The sequence below is a fragment of the Coregonus clupeaformis genome, unplaced genomic scaffold (genome assembly GCF_020615455.1).
Source record: "Coregonus clupeaformis isolate EN_2021a unplaced genomic scaffold, ASM2061545v1 scaf0411, whole genome shotgun sequence".
NCBI lineage: Eukaryota > Metazoa > Chordata > Actinopteri > Salmoniformes > Salmonidae > Coregonus > Coregonus clupeaformis.
Genome location: NW_025533866.1, coordinates 269,189 through 288,316, shown reverse-complemented (window position 1 = coordinate 288,316; position 19,128 = coordinate 269,189). Strand labels below are relative to the sequence as shown.

At 43.4% G+C, this 19,128-nt stretch overlaps 1 non-coding gene and 1 pseudogene across 1 annotated transcript; both read left to right on the top strand.

The window, feature by feature from the left end:
• Positions 1 to 2,891: 2,891 nt before the first annotated feature.
• LOC123484695 lies at positions 2,892 to 10,237 on the top strand (annotated as a pseudogene).
• On the top strand, positions 10,210 to 16,705 carry LOC121560145. Its single transcript, XR_006658646.1, has 10 exons — positions 10,210 to 10,271; positions 10,844 to 10,887; positions 11,507 to 11,544; positions 12,154 to 12,218; positions 12,351 to 12,565; positions 12,742 to 13,001; positions 13,161 to 13,286; positions 13,452 to 13,584; positions 13,670 to 13,699; positions 16,094 to 16,705. It is a non-coding gene; the product is annotated as an NACHT, LRR and PYD domains-containing protein 1 homolog (transcript).
• Positions 16,706 to 19,128: the final 2,423 nt, after the last annotated feature.

The window sequence follows — 19,128 nt, the reverse complement described above, 5'->3', positions numbered from 1 at the left end:
AACGAGTTCAAACAGGTGCAGTTAATACAGGTAATGAGTGGAGAACAGGAGGGCTTGAAAGAAAAACTAACAAGTCTGTGAGAGCCGGAATTCTTACTGGTTGGTAGGTGATCAAATACTTATGTCATGCAATAAAATGCAAATTAATTACTTAAAAATCATACAATGTGATTTTCTGGATTTTTGTTTTAGATTCCATCTCTCACAGTTGAAGTGTACCTATGATAAAAATTACAGACCTCAACATGCTTTGTAAGTAGGAAAACCTGCAAAATCGGCAGTGTATTTTTTTTAAACATACATAAAAATAGCAAACTGTAGCTTTAAAAGAAGGTAACCGCCCTCTTCCGCCGCCCTTCCGCCCCCCTGTTGTAGAAAGAGATTCGTATGTGAAAAAAAATGGTTTCAGCAGCTTTGGGGGCATGACCTTTTTACTCCTGACCAATCAGCCAAAACCACAGCTGCCTATTGTTGCAACCATTGGCCAGATTGTTCCATCAATCAAATCTCAGGAAGAGGCTTGAAGAGGAACCGTACTTACAACCATGAATCTCAATGTGCGACCATGAAATTCAAAATACAAACTGTCAGGGTTCTGTCATCATTATAACCCCATAGATCATCATCTGGATTGTAATGATGACAGAACCCACCAGAATAAGACCCTGGATATTTATTGAAAGGAGCATCAAGCTTGTCACCGGGCCCTTTCACCACCCTGTGAAGTTCATCAGAACTTATTTCATCTGTAGTCTAATAAACGACATGCTTTCCTGAGTCGTAGTGGGAGGACCACACAGCATGTCATCTCGTGACTCCAACTTTACTTCCATATGATGGTTATTATATCAATATTTGCGGATACATGCGTTTCCACCGCCATTTTTCGCATAATACATTTTACAAACACAAAAGATCCCACCGCGTATTTTGTTTTGTCGACATTTTGGAAAGTTTGCCGACAAATTTGCTGTTTCAATCAGGCCGGTCTTGGAAATTCTTCAAGTTTTACCTGTGAAACGACCATGAAGCATCTCTGCAAGTCAACCATTTGATCTCAATCAGTTGAGTTTTGTACAGTGCTGTTTTGTGTTTTGAATGAAGTACAGTGAGTGAATTGTAGAGCAGATGATGTTAACAAACTGCAGCATACCTGTGTTTTGTTTCAATCACAGCACATATTTTGCCTAGTGGCACTCTGTTGGGTTTTAACCACATGAGAGAGAAATTTGACCAATTCGCACAGTCATCTTAACATCTCATAAGAAATGTTTTGTCTTCCAGTAACTTTATACTATGCTATTATATTGGGTTCTGTAGAATACTATCAGTATGTGATCTTGCAGACATTGATTGATGTAGCTTTTTTAAACAAGCACCATTCTCCATTCATCACTGAAATGGCCAGAGTAGTCTGTTCTCTGGGCAGTGAATGAGTAGAGTAGAGACTACGTAATGTAGAGAATCCCATACAGTGAATGAGTAGAGTAGAGACTACGTAAAGTAGAGAATCCCATACAGTGAATGAGTAGAGTAGAGACTACGTAAAGTAGAGAATCCCATAGTGAATGAGTAGAGTAGAGACTGTGTGTAAAGTAGAGAATCCCATAGTGAATGAGTAGAGTAGAGACTACGTAAAGTAGAGAATCCCATACATGCTTCAGATTTTTTGCAATCTGGAAAAGGCTTCAGAACAGCAGCCCCTCATTTCAAAGAAACATCAGGACTTGAGTTCAGCTATGCAGTTGTTGATGTGATATTGATGCACTATTGATGAAGTGATCTGTCTCCCTGTTTTGTTGAAAGTGTCCAGAAGCCCAGAGCAGAGTCACCTACACCCAGCCGGGAACCTCTGAGACGTGGCAAAATGTCTGAACAACAGATGAAAAGCTCTGACTACCAGTTGGACTATGAAAACGTTCAGGATTCAGTTGAGACGATGGAGGGGATTGTCAGCGAGGGTGCTGTAATGTTCACACACAACCCTCTGGGTATGAGTAAGACTGGGAGTTACAACAGCCCTCCCGTCCACACCTTACATCTTTCTCTATTGATCAAATCACTTCTTTAATATTAGATCATGTTGATCAGTTTTAACTTTCAAAAGTTAATCTTCTAGTTTTATGGGATTAATATCAATCTCATTGTTTTCCTACAGGTCAAACTCTTCTGACAGTCCAACAAGACATTAAGGCTAAACTGAAACACAAGTATCAACACATATCTGAAGGAATTGGACACCATGGAAGTCTGTTAAAGGACATCTACACAGAGCTCTACATCACAGAGGGTGGAAGTGGAGGGGTCAATAATGAACATGAGGTGAGACAGATAGAGATGGCATCCAAGAAACAAACCACACAAGAGACACCAATCAAATGCAACGACATCTTCAAGCCTTTACCTGGACAAGACAAACCTATCAGAACTGTGCTGACAAAAGGAATCGCTGGCATTGGAAAAACAGTCTCTGTGCAGAAGGTCATCCTTGACTGGGCAGAGGGAAAAGCAAATCAGGACGTTAATTTCATGTTTCCTCTTCCTTTCCGTGATCTGAACCTGAAAAAGGACCAATACAGTCTGATGCAACTTCTTTCCCACTACTTCTCAGAGCTGAAAGAGATTGACAGCATTGAAGATGGTGAAACCAAAACTGTTTTTATTTTTGATGGTCTGGATGAGTGTCGACTTCCTCTAGACTTCAAAAACAATGAGAAGTGCTGTGATGTCACGAAGCCAACCTCAGTGGACGTGCTGCTGACAAACCTCATCAAGGGGAATCTGCTTCCCTCTGCTCTCCTCTGGATAACCTCACGGCCTGCAGCAGCCAATCAGATCCCACCTGAGTGTGTTGACCAGGTGACAGAGGTACGAGGGTTCAATGATCCACAGAAGGAGGAGTACTTCAGGAAGAAAATCACAGATCAGAATCTGGCCAATGAAATCATCAAACACATGAAGACATCAAGGAGCCTCCACATCATGTGCCACATGCCAGTCTTCTGTTGGATATCAGCCACTGTCCTTGAGATGATGCTGAAAGAGGCAGAGAAGGATGAAGTCCCCAAAACTCAGACCCAGATGTACACACACTTCACGCTCATCCAATTCATTGTGAAGAACAGGAAGTACAACAAAGCCACAGAGACAAACCCAAAGGAACTGTCTCAGTCAGACAAAGAGATGATCCTGAAACTGGCAAAGCTGGCTTTCCAACAGCTGCAGAAGGGCAACCTGATCTTCTGATGAGGAGGACCTGAGAGAGTGTGGCCTTGATGTCACAGAGGCATCAGAGTACTCAGCATTGTGTACAGAGATCTTTAAAGAAGAATCTGGGCTGAACCAAGAGAAGGTCTACAGCTTTGTGCATCTGAGCATTCAGGAGTTTCTAGCAGCAGTGCATGCTTTAGAATCATGTCTGGACAAGAAGGAACATGTTTTTTCCCCCACTAGTGAGGATGAAGAGGAGGAGTCAATCCAGTTGTTTGACTTACACAGGAGAGCAGTGGACCAGGCCTTGAAGAGTGAGAATGGACACCTGGACCTGTTCCTCCGCTTCCTTCTGGGTCTCTCACTGGAGTCCAATCAGAATCGGTTACAAGGCCTTCTGACACAGACAGGAAGTACAACACAGAGCAATGAGGAAACAGTTGAGAGAACAGTCAGGTACCTTTCAGACAACATCGAATGGGAATCCTCACCAGAAAGGATCATCAACTTGTTCCACTGTCTGAATGAACTTGGTGCCAACTCTCTAGTTGAAGAAATGCAAACCTCCCTGCGATCAGGAACTCTTTCAGAAACAGAGCTAGAACCTCAACAATGTTCAGCCCTGGCCTACCTGTTACTGATGTCAGAGGAGGTGCTGGAGGAGTTTGACCTGAAGACATACACCACATCAGAGACAGGTTATCAGAGGTTGCTCCCGGTAGTGAAAACCTGCAAGAGAGCACTGTAAGTTCTGCTATTGAGTTGATGCATACAGTATCATTATTCTGAAGGATTTGTATATCTAACAGATTATCTCCTCTCTCCAGACTGGATTGCTGTAAACTCACATATAAATCCTGTGAGACTCTGGCCTCAGCTCTGCAGACACCAAACTCCCCCCTGAGAGAACTGGACCTCAGCTACAATGACCTGGGAGACAGAGGAGTGGAGCTGCTCTGTGTTGGACTAACCAGTGCACTCTGCAACATACAGACACTAGTGTGAGTTAACTATCTTCAGTATCCACAGTGAGTGTTTATATATTATGTATGTACTGTATACTGAACAAAAATATAAATGCAACATGCAACAATTTCAAAGGTTTTACTGAGTTACAGTTCATGAGGAAATCAGTCAATTGAAATAAATTCATTAGGCCCTAATCTATGGATTTCACATAAATGGGAATTCAGATATGCATCTGTTGGTCACAGATACCTTAAAAATAAGTATGGGTGTGTATCAGAAAACCAGTCCGTATCTGGTGTGACCACCATTTGCCTCATGCAGCGCGACACATCTCCTTCACATAGAGTTGATCAGGCTGTTGATTGTGGCCTGTGGAATGTTGTCCCACTCCTCTTCAATGGCTGTGCGAAGTTGCTGGAAACTGCCGGGAACTGGAAGACGCTGTCGTACACGCCGATCCAGAGCATCCCAAACATGCATGTCTGGTGAGTATGCAGTCCATGGAAGAACTGGGACAATTTCAGCTTCCAGGAATTGTGTACAGATCCTTGCGACATGGGGCCGTGCATTATCATGCTGAAACATGAGGTGATGGCGGCGGTTGAATGGGCCTCAGGATCTCGCCACGGTATCTCTGTGCATTCAAATTGCCATCGATAAAATGTGATTGTGTTCATTGTCCGTAGCTTATGCCTGCCCATACCATAACCCCACCGCCACCATGGGGCACTCTGTTCACAACGTTGACATCAGCAAACCGCTCGCCCACACAATGCCATCACTGACGCCATACACTCTTTCTGCCATCTTCCCGGTACAGTTGAAACCGGGATTCATCCGTGAAGAGCACACTCCTCCAGTGTGCCAGTGGCCATCGAAGGTGAGCATTTGCCCACAGAAGTCGGTTATGACGCTGAACTGCAGTCAGGTCAAGACCCTGGTGAGGATGACGAAGCACGCAGATGAGCTTCCCTGAGACGGTTTCTGACAGTTTGTGCAGAAATTATTTGTTCGTGAAAACCCACAGTTAAATCGGCTGTCCTGGTGGCTTGTCTCAGACCATCCTGCAGGTGAAGAAGTCGGATGTGGAGGTCCTGGGCTGGCGTGGTTACAAGTGGTCTGCGGTTGTGAGGCCGGTTGGATGTACAGCCAAATTCTCTAAAACGATGTTGGAGGGGGTTTATGGTAGAGAAATTAACATTCAATTCTCTAGCAACAGCTCTGGTGGACATTCCTGCAGTCATCATGCCAATTGCACGCTCCCTCAAAACTTGACACATCTGTGGCATTGTGTTGTGTGACAAAACTGCACATTTTAGAGTGGCCTTTTATCGTCCCCAGCACAAGGTGCACCTGTGTAATGATCATGCTGTTTAATCACCTTCTTGATATACCACACCTGTCAGGTGGATGGATTATCTTAACAAAGGAGAAATGCTCACTAACAGGGATCTAAACAAATTTATGCACAACATTTGAGAGAAATATGCTTTTGTGCGTATGGAACATTTCTGGGATCTTTTATTTCAGCTCATGAAACGTGGGTCCTACACTTTACATGTTGGGTTTATATTTTTGTTCAGTATAGTTAGTATGTGTATGTTTTTAAAATTATTTTAACATTTTGGGACATATCCAGAAACATACATAACATATATAAAACTAAGGTAAATATCTTGAGTGAGTTAGTATGTTTTTAACATTGGTTAATCATGTGTCCTTCTGTTATTGTATTAATGCATCTCATTGTTATTAAAGCTTTGCATATTTAACAGTGTATCAACATATCTCCTCTCTCCAGACTGTCTGGCTGTAAACTCACATATGAATCCTGTGAGACTCTGGCTTCAGCTCTGCAGACACCAAACTCCCCCCTGAGAGAACTGGACCTCAGCTACAATGACCTGGGAGACAGAGGAGTGGAGCTGCTCTGTGTGGGACTAACCAGTCCACTCTGCAACATACAGACACTAGTGTGAGTTAAATATCTTCAGTATCCACTGTGAGTGTTTATATATTATGTATGTACTGTATACTGAACAAAAATATAAATGCAACATATAACAATTTGAAAGGTTTTACTGAGTTACAGTTCATATGAGGAAATCAGTCAATTGAAATAAATTCATTAGGCCCTAATCTATGGATTTCACATAAATGGGAATTCAGATATGCATCTGTTGGTCACAGATACCTTAAAAAAATAAGTATGGGTGTGTATCAGAAAACCAGTCCGTATCTGGTGTGACCACCATTTGCCTCATGCAGCGCGACACATCTCCTTCACATAGAGTTGATCAGGCTGTTGATTGTGGCCTGTGGAATGTTGTCCCACTCCTCTTCAATGGCTGTGCGGTTGCTGAAAACTGCCGGGGAACTGGAAGACGCTGTCGTACACGTCGATCCAGAGCCTCCCAAACATGCATGTCTGGTGAGTATGCAGTCCATGGAAGAACTGGGACATTTTCAGCTTCCAGGAATTGTGTACAGATCCTTGCGACATGGGGCCGTGCATTATCATGCTGGAAACATGAGGTGATGGCAGCAGATGAATGGCACGTCAATGGGCCTCAGGATCTCGTCACGGTATCTCTGTGCATTCAAATTGCCATCGATAAAATGTGATTGTGTTCATTGTCCGTAGCTTATGCCTGCCCATACCATAACCCCACCGCCACCATGGGGCACTCTGTTAACCACATTGACATCAGCAAACCGCCGCCCACACAATGCCATCACGACGCCATACACTCTTTCTGCCATCTTCCCGGTACAGTTGAAACCGGGATTCATCCGTGAAGAGCACACTTCTCCAGTGTGCCAGTGGCCATCGAAGGTGAGCATTTGCCCACTGAAGTCGGGTTACGACGCCGAACTGCAGTCAGGTCAAGACCCTGGTGAGGATGACGAGCACGCAGATGAGCTTCCCTGAGACGGTTTCTGACAGTTTGTGCAGAAATTATTCGGTTGTGAAAACCCACAGTTAAATCAGCTGTCCTGGTGGCTTGTCTCAGACCATCCTGCAGGTGAAGAAGTCGGATGTGGAGGTCCTGGGCTGGCGTGGTTACAAGTGGTCTGTGGTTGTGAGGCCGGTTGGATGTACTGCCAAATTCTTTAAAATGATGTTGGAGGCGGTTTATGGTAGAGAAATTAACATTAAATTCTCTAGCAACAGCTCGTGGAACCAACACTTTACATGTTGCGTTTATATTTCTGTTCAGTATAGTTAGTATGTGTATGTTTTTAACATTATTTTAACATTTTTGGGACATATCCAGAAACATACATAACATATATAAAACTAAGGTAAATATCTTGAGTGAGTTAGTATGTTTTTAACATTGGTTAATCATGTGTCCTTCTGTTATTGTCTTAATGCATCTCATTATTCTTAAAGCTTTGCATATTTATCAGTGTATCACTATATCTCCTCTCTCCAGACTGGCTGGCTGTAAACTCACATATGAATCCTGTGAGACTCTGGCTTCAGCTCTGCAGACACCAAACTCCCCCCTGAGAGAACTGGACCTCAGCTACAATGACCTGGGAGACAGAGGAGTGAAGCTGCTCTGTGTTGGACTAACCAGTCCACTCTGCAACATACAGACACTAGTGTGAGTTAACTTTCTTCAGTATGAGTTATTATGTGGATGTTTTAAACATTTGTTAATCATGTGCTCTTCTGTCCTCTAGTCTAGGTCAGTGTGGTCTGACAGAGGGTTGCTGTTCAGATCTGGCCTCAGTCCTGAGTTCACCCAACTCACAACTGAAACAACTGGAGCTGAGAGACAATGACCTGCAGGACTCAGGAGTTACACTGCTGTCTGCTGGACTGGAGGATCCAGACTGTAAACTACACACACTGGGGTAAGTACAGCTGTTTCAGTCAGGTCGGTACTGAGCTGAGTTACACTGCCCTCTGCTGGACTGGAGGATCCAGACTTTAAACTACACACACTGGGGTAAGTACAGCTGTTTCAGTCAGGTCGGTACTGAGCTGAGTTACACTGCCCTCTGCTGGACTGGAGGATCCAGACTTTAAACTACACACACTGGGGTAAGTACAGCTGTTTCAGTCAGGTCGGTACTGAGCTTAGTAAAACAAATACTCTGAACATCTGATGTTTCATCACAATGTTTGTGTCATTGACAAATATATGGGTGTCCTACAAGATGATTGACACCAGTCCACCAACCTAGAGAGCTGTTGTGTCTCTCTGTAGGCTGTCTGGCTGTCTGGTCACAGAGGAGGGCTGTGCTGCTCTGTCTTCAGCTCTGAGGTCAAACCCCTCCCACCTGAAAGAGCTGGACCTGAGCTACAATCACCCAGGAGACTCTGCAGGGGACTGCTTTCAGCTGCTCTGGTGGATCCCACAGATAAACTGATGAAGCTGAAGTAAGTCAGAATAGATGTCCTAATAGTGTGAGCAGTGGTTGTGTCCTATGAAGTGTAGTAGGTTCAGTAACATGAGGACATGATGGTAGAATACAGGAGACGTTTACCCAGCAGGCTTAGCACTCCAACACAGCATACATCATCACCACATGAATACTCTTCTTCTGCATCTCTGATATCCTGTTGGAATTGTACTCTGTTCTGTATGCAGTAGGTAGGATAGAATACCTGTATGTCTCTAGTAATGAATTGTACTCTGTTCTGTATGCAGTAGGTTGGGTAGAATACCTGTATGTCTCTAGTAAATAATTGTACTCTGTTCTGTATGCAGTAGGTTGGGTAGAATACCTGTATGTCTCTAGTAATGAATTGTACTCTGTTCTGTATGCAGTAGGTAGGATAGAATACCTGTATGTCTCTAGTAATGAATTGTACTCTGTTCTGTATGCAGTCGGTAGGATAGAATACCTGTATTTCTCTAGTAATGAATTGTACTCTGTTCTGTATGCAGTAGGTAGGATAGAATACCTGTATGTCTCTAGTAATGAATTGTACTCTGTTCTGTATGCAGTAGGTAGGATAGAATACCTGTATGTCTCTAGTAATGAATTGTAATAATATAATAATAATAATAATAATAATAATAATAATATGCCATTTAGCAGACGCTTTTATCCAAAGCGACTTACAGTCGTGCGTGCATACATTTTTGTGTATGGGTGGTCCCGGGGATCGAACCCACTACCTTGGCGTTACAAGCGCCCGTGCTCTACCAGCTGAGCTACAGAGGACCACATACGATGTACTCTGTTGTACTCTGTTCTGTATGCAGTAGGTAGGATAGAATACCTGTATTTCTCTAGTAATGAACTTGGATAGTGCACCAGAACACAACAATATGGTTTAAATGTTGACTGCTTCATTAGGTCTTTGTCAGTCAATAACCTGTTTCTCCTACAGTGTGGATCATGGTGGAGAGTTCAGGCTGAAATCAGGGCTGAGGAAATGTAAGTCTCTTCAATCCTAATTAACTGCATATTCAGAACTACAGTAACATAGTAACTAATCAATACTTGTTCTGTACCTACAAAAACTACATTTTATATGAAGATGTGGTTTGATTAAACTCTCCTTTTGTCTACAGATGCCTGTCATCTCACCCTGGACCCAAATACAGCAAACCCAAACCTGATACTGTCTGAGAGGAACAGGAAGGTGACACGGGTGGAGGAGAAGCAGCATTATGAAGACCATCCAGACAGATTTGACCATCATCCCCAAGTTCTCTGCAGAGAAGTCTTATCTGGATCTCGTTACTACTGGGAGGTGGAGGGGTGGTTATGATGGTAACATTGGTGTGGCGTACAGAGGAATGAAGAGGAAGGGAAAGAAATATGACAGTTGGATTGGAGCCAATAGGAAGTCCTGGGGTTTATTCTCGCTATGACGGAGGTTATCACTTTTTCCATGCGGGGAGTCCGTAGCATATCCATCCCTGGTCCTGTTTCTAACAGAGTTGGAGTGTATCTGGACTGGCCAGCTGGTACTTTGTCCTTCTATAGTGTGTCCTCCTCTGGTACACTGACACACCATTACACAGAACACACCACATTCACTGAACCCCTCATCCTGGGTTTGGGGTTTATTCCTCCTCCTCAGTGACCCTGTGTCAGATAGATGACCAACACATTCAAAGGTTAGTCGTAGCAATGTTTTATCATGTGTTTTCCTCTGGAATCATTCCTACAATTAGATTAGTAGTGGTGTGTTTTAATGTGTTCTGTTGGACCTACAGACAGTTAGATTAGTAGTAGTGGTGTGTTTTAATGTGTTCTGTTGGACCTACAGACAGTTAGATTAGTAGTGGTGGTGTGTTTTAATGTGTTCTGTTGGACCTACAGACATTATTATTTGTTGTTGGTGTGTTTTAATGTGTTCTGTTGGAATCCTACAGACAGTTAGATTAGTAGTAGTGGTGTGTTTTAATGTGTTCTGTTGGACCTACAGACAGTAACTCATGATACCGGGTGACATCACATCTCTAAGGGCTTTCATCAAGATAAGCAATGTCACCTGTAATGTCACCATCAGTATTGACTTCATGGAAGTTGACATAGTGTTATGTCACATTTGGCAATGCACATAGTGTTCTGTCACCCTTTATACACCCTTTGTATTGCTTATGAAGACTGTATGTATGCTATATAAAGCCTTTATAAGTTGTATTTAGTTTAATCACAGTCTATCCATCTGCTTTCCCAACACCAGAGACCATGGTGGAGAGTGTTGTATCAAGCCTGGACCTGAGAAATGTGAGCGTTAACTGATTTAATTGTTTTTCAATCAAAATACTTTAAAGCGTTCATTATACTTGGAGTCCCAGGCAAGGAACACAATCATGATCTATTTGGTCAAAACAAACTTAAAAGGTAGAGTCAGCAATATGGATGTAGATGCACAAAGTAAACATCATAGTGGGTAAACTTCTACAACAACTAAGGGCATTGGAGCGCGATGCTAAACTTCTCTGTTTTGGTCCCGTGGCTACCACGCTGTAAGAGTGAAGAGAACCCGTGCACATGGGCAGATACTGTGTGAGAGAGAAGTCAGGCATCTTGCTCATCACAATATCTGGCGGTGCTGCTCGTACAACATCATTTAGCTGACTCTACCTTTAAGCTCTCATCCTGGGATCTACCAGAAATCAGGCCCCCAACATCTACAAAACATGGACCAGAACCATGTTGTTTCCTGCTTCCACAAACATTCATTAATATAACACTAATGTCAGATTATGGTATGATAATGAGTGTACATTCTGGAGACAGTTGCTCACTTACATTCATTTTTATTACAAGTCTGTTTAATATTTATTAATTCATTATTACATGAGATTATCCGTTTTAAATAACAACTACTTTTGACTTCAGGGGATTCCTCAGAGCTGTAAGACTTGTGACCATGTTGAGGTAAGTCATAATGTCAATTCTCACTTTTACATACCTGCAGGAGTCAGGCACAGTCTGAAAGCCAGGTGTGTACTGACCAACCATTCATACTGGGATATAGACAGTCCTGTGTTCTGCTTTAGTAATATAAACACAGTCTGAAAGCCAGGTGTGTACTGACCAACCATTCATACTGGGATATAGACAGTCCTGTGTTCTGCTTTAGTAATATAAACACAGTCTGAAAGCCAGGTGTGTACTGACCAACCATTCATACTGGGATATAGACAGTCCTGTGTTCTGCTTTAGTAATATAAACACAGTCCTGAAAGCCAGGTGTGTACTGACCAACCATTCATACTGGGATATAGACAGTCCTGTGTTCTGCTTGTAGGAATGCAGGATTTTAGCTGTTGTCATACCAGCATTCCATGTAACATTGAATAAATACATTAGATTAGTTACTTTGGTTAATGGGCCATTTCCCGGACACAGATTAAGCCTAGTCCTGGACCTTAAATAACTTTCTATTGAAACTTCCATTGATCATGCTTTAAATCCAGCACTAGACTCAATCTTTGTCCAGGAAACTGCCCCATATGTATAACTGACATGCTTGTCCTTGTTCAGGACTCCACACACTGGCTTCAGATTGAACCCTTGACTTCCACTGTCCAGGGAGTGACAATGTTCAGGTAAAATAACTACTTTTAACATTTCATTCCACTTGCTAGTGTATTTCCCCATTACCTTTGGGAATAGTCTTCTAATCCAACCTCTCCATTTGACGATTGACCCTCTCTACCATATCTTGTTGTTGCCCTCAGGCACAGGTCACCCAAAGGGCGTTATGAGTGCACAGTGTCTGGGCTCCGCTGGGTGTGTGAGAGAGATGTCATTCTGAAGTATCTCTTCAGGAACTGGTATCCCTACAGTCACCTTCTGATAGACATGCAGTACGGACAAGGTGGTCCATTGCTGGACATCACTATGGAGTTAGGTGAACTGGAGGAAGTTCATCTGCCACACTTTGTCTGTTTAGGTAAAACCATATAGACATAGTATTCAGAAATACATTTCCATGTAACTGAGTTTCACTTCCTGAATGAATATTCTGGGAGTTTGTTTACTGTGATCTGATACTGCATATTCTTTGTGTTTTAGTTGGATGAATAATACAATATTTGTCTTTCTGTCTCTTTTTATTGTGTTGTTCAGGGACCAACCCTTCCCTGAGGAATGAGATGAAGATTCTTAATGTAGAGGAACATGGAGTGTCTGTTGAGGAAGTGCATGAGGTCACCAGATTCCATGCCAAAATTCTCCATCCCAAGTTCTCAGTTATCTCTGTTATACTGAGCCATATCTTTACGCGGAACATAGATGTCCACTGTGAGCTGATGCTCTATCTGTCAGTGAAAAAGCAAACACTAATTCCACGTCTATACCTGTTCCCCAGTAACCCCAGCCAAATACAGGTGAGGTACCATTCTTTTAGAGGTGACCTTAACTAAGCAGTGGTACGGTTTATGTTGACACTCATAACATGAAGATAATAGTGTGTTGCTAGTTTTCTGAATAATGTTTGAATAAGACTATACATTGACTGGCTGTGTATTTCATGCCTCGTTTCGCAGGCTGTGGAACAACAGGAAAAGTCTGAAGGGTCTTCAAGGGTTCTCATCTCAAGACCAGAGCAGGCCTTCAAACTGAATAGTTACTTCAGACTGAACATTCCCTGTTCTACCTACATCAATCCACCGGTACAGTTTTAGTAGACTAAGAACATGAATCTGACATTTAAGTCACATTTCTATCCATTGCTCTCTCTCGCTCGATGGCTCTCAATTCAAATGGCTTTATTGGCATGGGAAACATATGTTTACATTGCAAGCAATCTCTCTCTCGCTCTCTCCATCTCTCTCCAGAAGATTCATCTCATACATAGAGACTCCACACCAAGCTTTTTCAGGCGGTTTTGAAAATGACAGGGGTTGACATTGAGATGGAGTTATTCGGGTGATGATGAGAGGATTGCATGGAAAGAAGTGGTATCACAAGGTAGGAGCATATGTCAATCATAACTTTGTACTTTTGTAACAGATGCTATTTAGAGTGATATAACCTCATTTTGTTTATCTTTCAGATGAATACATCACTGCCACCCATTCAACAAGTAAGTAAACATGAGTTACAGTGCATTCAGAAAGTATTCAGACCCCTTGACTTTTTCCACATTTTGTTACGTTACAGCCTTATTATAAAATGGATTAAATCGTTTTTCCCCCTCATCAATCTGCACAAAATACCCCATAATGACAAAGCAAAAACAGGTTTTTAGACATTGTTGCAAATGTATATATAAAAAAACCTGAAATATCACATTTACATAAGTATTCAGACCCTTTACTCAGAACTTTGTTGAAGCACCTTTGGAGCGATTACAGCCTTGAGTCTTCTTGGGTATGACGCTACAAGCTTGGCACACCTGTATTTGGGAGTTTCTCCCATTCTTCTCGAAGCTCTGTCAGGTTGGATGGGGAGCGTCGCTGCACAGCTATTTTCAGGTCTCTCCAGAGATGTTCGATCGTGTTCAAGTCCGGGCTCTGGCTGGGCCACTCAAGGACATTCAGAGACTTGTCCCGAAGCCACTCTCTGCGTTGTCTTGTCTATGTGCTTAGGGTAGTTGTCCCGTTGGAAGGTGAACCTTGGCCCCAGTCTGCGGTCCTGAGCGCTCTAGAGCAGGTTTTCATCAAGGATCTCTCTGTACTTTGCTGAGTTCATCTTTCCCTCGATCCTGACTAGTCTCCTAGTCCCTGCTTCTGAAAAACATCCCTACAGCATGATGCTGCCACCACCATGCTTCACCGTAGGGATGGTGCCAGGGTTCTTCCAGATGTGACGCTTGGCATTCAGGCCAAAGAGTTCAATCTTAGTTTCATCAGACCAGAGAATCTTGTTTCTCATGGTCTGAGAGCCCTTAGGTGCCTTTTGGCAAACTCCAGCGGGCTGTCATGTGCCTTTTACTGAGGAGTGGCTTCCGTCTGGCCACTCTACCATAAAGGCCTGATTGGTGGAGTTCTGCAGAGATGGTTGTCTTTCTGGAAGGTTCTCCCATCTCCACAGAGGAACTCTGGAGCTCTGTCAGAGTGACCATCGGGTTCTTAGTCACCTCCCTGACCAAGGCCCTTCTCCCCCGCTTGCTCAGTTTGTCCGGGCGGCCAGCTCTAGGAAGAGTCTTGGTGGTTCCGAACTTCTTCCATTTAAGAATGATGGAGGCCACTGTGTTCTTGGGGACCTTCAATGCTGCATAACTTTTTCGGTACCCCTTCCCCAGATCTGGGCCTTGACATAATCCTTCGACCTCATTGCTTGGTTTTGCTCTGACATGCACTGTCAACTGTGGGACCTTATATAGACAGGTGTGTGCCTTTCCAAATCATGTCCAATCAATTGAATTTACCACAGGTGGACTCCAATCAAGTTGTAGAAACATCTCAAGGATGATCAATGGAAACAGGATGCACCTGAGCTCAATTTCGAGTCTCATAGCAAAGGGTCTGAATACTTATGTAAATAAGGTATTTCTGTCTTTTTATTTTTAATACATTTGTAAACATTTACAAAAACCTGTTTTCGCTTTGTCATTATGGGGTATTGTGTGTAGATTGATGAGGAAAAACATGTAGTTAATCCATTTTAAAATAAGGCTGTAACGTAACAAAATGTGGAAAAAGTTAAGGGGTCTGAATACTTTCCAAATGCACTGTACAAACCAATGGCTTGAGGGCCAGTCGACATGGTTTACTGTTGGACTAGTCCTGATTATAAAAGGCTGTCTTCAAGAACAATGACATCTCCTCCAGGACTTGATGTAGATTCGCCTGGTTCTGAATGCTCCAATGACATCTCCTCCAGGATTTGATGTACAGTAGCCTGGTTCTGAATGACATCTCCTCCAGGACTTGATGTACATTAGCCTGGTTCTGAATGCCCCAATGACATCTCCTCCAGGACTTGATGTAGATTAGCCTGGTTCTGAATGACATCTCCTCCAGGACTTGATGTAGATTAGCCTGGTTCTGAATGCCCCAATTACATCTCCTCCAGGACTTGATGTACATTAGCCTGGTTCTGAATGCCCCAATGACATCTCCTCCAGGACTTGATGTAGATTAGCCTGGTTCTGAATGACATCTCCTCCAGGACGTGATGTAGATTAGCCTGGTTCTGAATGCCCCAATGACATCTCCTCCAGGACTTGATGTAGATTAGCCTGGTTCTGAATGACATCTCCTCCAGGACGTGATGTAGATTAGCCTGGTTCTGAATGCCCCAGCATCTTTTTCTACGTCTGTGAAAACCGACCCTAAATATGAATGAAACAGTAGTGGTGTGATGTGTTCATTGATGCAGGTTGTTATTGTTACAGAATGTGTTCTTAATGCAAAGATTAATAATACAATGAAGACTTTTACTGTAGGTCACTCTGAAAGAAGTCTGTTTCTAAATGTCTGAAATGTAAATGTGAATTAACAAATGTAGTTATTTTGTAACCTGCCTCTCTCAGGTGCTGTGTTGGGGATAGGGCGTCCGGCTGAGAGCAGTCTGACTGGTTCTGCAGAGCAGCAGCTGCGTTCTGTACGGACAGAGTTTGTGAGACGAGTGTCAGGACCTGTCCTGGATGGTCTGCTGGACGGACTCCTGCAACACACAGTCATCAACCAGGAGGAAATGGAGTCAGTAAAGGTGATAGCTGAGAGGGCAGAGAAGGCACGTGACATCATCGACATGGTGTTGAGAAAAGGAACTGAGTCATGTTCCAGGATGATCAACCTTCTTGGGGAGCTGGACCCCTATCTTTGGTCACAGCTTCAGATCTAAAGTTGTAGCCAACCCCTGGGTGTGGGGAAACCAGGCAGAATAGACAGGCAGGGTGGTTCAACATGGTCTTGTTGTCTGTTGCTTTAATTCAGGCTTCTAAAAATGTACAGAAAATGTCAATCAAACATGACCACTATAATAGCAATAAACTAACCAAAGGTCCAGCCACACAGCCTCTCTCCTTCTGCAGCCTCCTGGAGGTGTGGATCTTCTAGCAGGAGGATCAGTTAGTCCTCCACTAGGTACCTAGCTGGACCCCTATCTAGCAGGAGGGTCAGTTAGTCCTCCACTAGGTACCTAGGTATGGACCCCTATCTAGCAGGAGGATCAGTTAGTCCTCCACTAGGTACCTAGCTGGACCCCTATCTAGCAGGAGGATCAGTTAGTCCTTCACTAGGTACCTAGCTGGACCCCTATCTAGCAGGAGGATCAGTTAGTCCTCCACTAGGTACCTAGCTGGACCCCTATCTAGCAGGAGGGTCAGTGAGTCCTCCACTAGGTACCTAGCTGGACTCCTTTCTAGCAGGAGGGTCAGTTAGTCCTCCACTAGGTACCTAGCTGGACCCCTATCTAGCAGGAGGGTCAGTTAGTCCTCCACTAGGTACCTAGCTGGACCCCTATCTAGCAGGAGGGTCAGTTAGTCCTCCACTAGGTACCTAGGTATGGACCCCTATCTAGCAGGAGGGTCAGTTAGTCCTCCACTAGGTACCTAGGTATGGACCCCTATCTAGCAGGAGGGTCAGTTAGTCCTCCACTACGTACCTAGCTGGACCCCCTATCTAGCAGGAGGGTCAGTTAGTCCTCCACTAGGTACCTAGCTGGACCCCTATCTAGCAGGAGGGTCAGTTAGTCCTCCACTAGGTACCTAGCTGGACCCCTATCTAGCAGGAGGGTCAGTTAGTCCTCCACTAGGTACCTAGCTGGACCCCTATCTAGCAGGAGGGTCAGTTAGTCCTCCACTAGGTACCTAGGTATGGACCCCCTATCTAGCAGGAGGGTCAGTTAGTCCTCCACTAGGTACCTAGGTATGGACCCCTATCTAGCAGGAGGATCAGTTAGTCCTCCACTAGGTACCTAGCTGGACCCCTATCTAGCAGAACATGTTGATACAACTCTGTCTCTCTCTCACACCAACACACCTACCTACCTGATGTCTGTGTATTTTAAACTTTAGATTTAAAATTTCATTGTATACGCATTGTAAGCATGCATTGTGATGTTATTGGAATTTACTTACTATATTTGCATACTCACTGTGAATGTGTCCGGGAAAATGGCTCTGAGAATTTGGCATTCAACTTAAAACCACAGAAATGTATTTTATGAATATATTGTACAGTGTTGGCCTGATAGAGGTTAATGAGAGGGGCTGGATATCAACACAACCACCTCAGTCTATCAGCAGTTTTCTCAGTGAGAGCACATTGACCATTGACAGACATAAGGAGCTGCTCAACCTCTCACCCCCTTTACCAATGACTTGAGAGTGGCTGAAGGACATATAAGGAGCTGTTCAACCTCTCACCCCTTTACCAATGACTTGAGAGTGGCTGAAGGACATATAAGGAGCTGTTCAACCTCTCTCCCCTTTACCAATGACTTGAGAGTGGCTGAAGGACATATAAGGAGCTGTTCAACCTCTCACCCCCTTTACCAATGACTTGAGAGTGGCTGAAGGACATATAAGGAGCTGTTCAACCTCTCTCCCCTTTACCAATGACTTGAGAGTGGCTGAAGGACATATAAGGAGCTGTTCAACCTCTCACCCCTTTACCAATGACTTGAGAGTGCCTGAAGGACATATAAGGAGCTGTTCAACCTCTCTCCCCTTTACCAATGACTTGAGAGTGGCTGAAGGGCATATAAGGAGCTGTTCAACCTCTCACCCCTTTACCAATGACTTGAGAGTGGCTGAAGGACATATAAGGAGCTGTTCAACCTCTCTCCCTTTACCAATGACTTGAGAGTGGCTGAAGGACATATAAGGAGCTGTTCAACCTCTCTCCCCTTTACCAATGACTTGAGAGTGGCTGAAGGACCAATCAGCCCCCATCTATACACAATGTTTTACTAAATGTTTTATAACGTTGTATTTTTCTATGTATATCTACCTGCCCAGGGACTACAGTTAAATCTGGCACATTTACAGAAATGTTGATTGATGTGCAGTATCCCTGTCAAATACATGTTGTACATGTCAATTAAAAGGAATGTATTGTGACTTAGAATGTTGTTTAACAATATGGAAAAAAGCAATAAAGTCAACCGCCTTTATAGCACAAATAATATTATAGCACTGACATTTGTTAACAGCATTGAAAGTAATGATTACTAGACAGTTGTCATGGTAACAGCAGTAATACAAATAACATTATTTATGATGCTACTATTAATAATAATAATAATATTATAATAATCAATTTTAGAAAACACTTTAAAATCCCATCGTTAATTAGATTAGATGAGTTTATTAGTCACATGGAGAGGGACGCAAAATCTTGTGCTCTGGGCTCCAACAGCGCAGGTCAAAATAAATCAAATCAAATCAAGAGAAGTGAATGAGACAATCTAAAGATGATAATAATATGTAGACATTTACAACTGGGTGGTGGGGCAGGGTAAGAGTCTGTTGGGTGGTGGGGGCAGGGTAAGAGTCTGTTGGGTGGTGGGGGCAGGGTAAGAGTCTGTTGGGTGGTGGGGGCAGGGTAAGAGTCCGTTGGG